The following is a 2,413-nucleotide window of genomic DNA, read 5'->3' as shown; positions in this document are numbered from 1 at the left end:
ATGCTTATCTAATTAAGCATATGGTTGTCACACGGGAGTGAGATACATCCACCCTACGACTGGTTCAATTGGGTTTGTCTTTATCCTATGGCTGGCTTTATTTTCACAGCGTGGAATGGTTGCTCAATGTCCCTATTGGCTAGTTTATCTTGTGAGATTTATTCTCTACAAAGAAATGTCAATGTTGACTTGGCATTGACAAGTCGTTTTAATAATTAGCACCATGGACATTTATGATTAGTTGAATTTAGCTTGAAAGCTAATCCATCTTTAATTGAGGGCTTTACTTAATAACAAACTAGTGCTTGCTTAGGGTTTATCTATTGGTGGTTTATCCTGGCTTTGATGGTTGACTAATTTTGCTGGTTGTGGTTATTAAGGATCAAAGATCCTTGTGTCCTGAACAATGTATGCTTTCTTACGTGATAAAAATTATGGTCATATGTTGCATCATGCTTAATGTCTCTTAACTTAATATCAACCCTATATTATTGAAAATCTCAACCAATTCCCGGCTTTTTCCAAGTGATAGCTCCTAAACCAAATGCAACTCCACATGCCGGAGGTGCATACTGCTAACTGCAAACAATCCTTTCTCCATTCCTCTGTTTTGCAGGTTTTAATCCAAAAGGAGAAGTCAAAATGAAGATGAGTGGAAGAAAAAAATTAGGCAGGTCTAGTTTAGGTTTATTTATTTATATTCCCTTTTCTCCTATTTTCCTCCTTTTGTACTATTAGTTGTAATCAACTTTGTATCATGTGTTAATAGCAATAGAGTTCACTATTCATTTGTATTATTCCCCTCTTTATGAATTTTGTATTAATAATTTCGTTAATAAATATTCTTATTTTACTTATTTAATTGTTTGATTTTATTTTCCAATTCAATATTTTAATTGTACTTTTGTAAACAAGACTTTGAATAATATAATATGTTGTAACCCAATTATGAAAAAATGAGCAAATGTCATGCCCAATTTCCCCACATTTGGTAAAGGGATTATATATATATTTAAAAAAATTAGATGCATGAATGTAACACACATTAAAAAAACGCTCTCTTCTAAGCTATGGGCTGTTATATCATCTCGACGCCACCCCCACCACGCGAGTCTAAGACTTGTGGTGCACCCTTAGTCCCTACTCCAGCCAATTGAACACTTTGTCTGGCCTGAGATTTTACTCTTCATCTTGTGAAAGATATGAGATATTAGAAATGCTAAATGTCTCTTCGGAAACATTGGTCACCCTAGTGTATTCACCATTTGGTATATTTACACTGATTTTGAGATTTGAACCCATCAACTAAAGGATCCATTTGAATGGTTATCGACCACCCCCTCTTATCACATTGTCGTGATCTTGAATTTATTTTTTGGTATAAATTGATTGACTAGTCAAGAAGAGATGTGGTTGGTGATGTTATTCCTTCTTGTTGTCTAGCTATATGGCATTGACTCGCAGACCTTGATTAAGTAAAAAATACAATGTGTGGGTAGTAATGCAAGCTTGCCAAGTGCCAATTAGTAATAGAAAACTCACTCATCAGGAAAGTAACTTGTTACAACTTCATATGGACTCGTACTAGTGATTTTGTATGTGTTGCCAACTTGCGAGTACACTCAAACACCTTGATATTTATTTAAATTCTTGTTTTGTTGCTTCAATTATAATATGCTATCATGCAAGGGACCTTCTAGCAATCTGGTTGACAAATGACAAACCTTTGCAGTTTTGACATCGGTTTCACGGGACAACACACTAGACTAGACTAGCTACTTGCTAGGACAACAGTTTTACACTGATGTTAATTTTCCTTTCTTACAAAGTGTAGCTGCAGGGTCTTGCTTAAGCAAGAGAAAATACTACCAAGTGCTGACTAGCTAGTTACAGACTCACTCAACAGGGAAGTAACTTGTAACAGTATTGGAGTGTGGGACGTGTTACATATCTATTACTCCCTCTGTTCCAAAAACAAGTGTCATGGCTTTAGTTCAAATCTGAACTAAAATCACGACACTTATTTTAAAGCGGAGGGAGTGGTAATTTGGTACTTCTGTCGTTCTTGTGCTAGCTCCAGGTTCGAATATTCCTCAAGTACACTATTTTTAAAAATTATACTTATTGTTGGTTGGGGTCTTCTGAAGGACACTAACAATTTCTTATATTTACTACAGAAGTTCTGTTGTGCATTCATTTACACTTATGACACTACCTGAGAATACATAGTTTGTGAAATGGTTGTTAGGCTACCTTACCTCCTCTTGTAGATAGAGGCATTTACTTCTCCACACACAAAAAAACCATGTTTTGTGTGTCCTTACCTTTCCCCTTATACTTTTTGTCCCCATTTGTACTAATTTTTAATTATATATTGGCGTGAAGCTTGATAATGGTTTAATGATCTAGTACT

This window comes from Triticum dicoccoides, chromosome 1B (genome assembly GCF_002162155.2).
Source record: "Triticum dicoccoides isolate Atlit2015 ecotype Zavitan chromosome 1B, WEW_v2.0, whole genome shotgun sequence".
NCBI lineage: Eukaryota > Viridiplantae > Streptophyta > Magnoliopsida > Poales > Poaceae > Triticum > Triticum dicoccoides.
Note: the sequence above shows the minus strand (reverse complement) of the source record.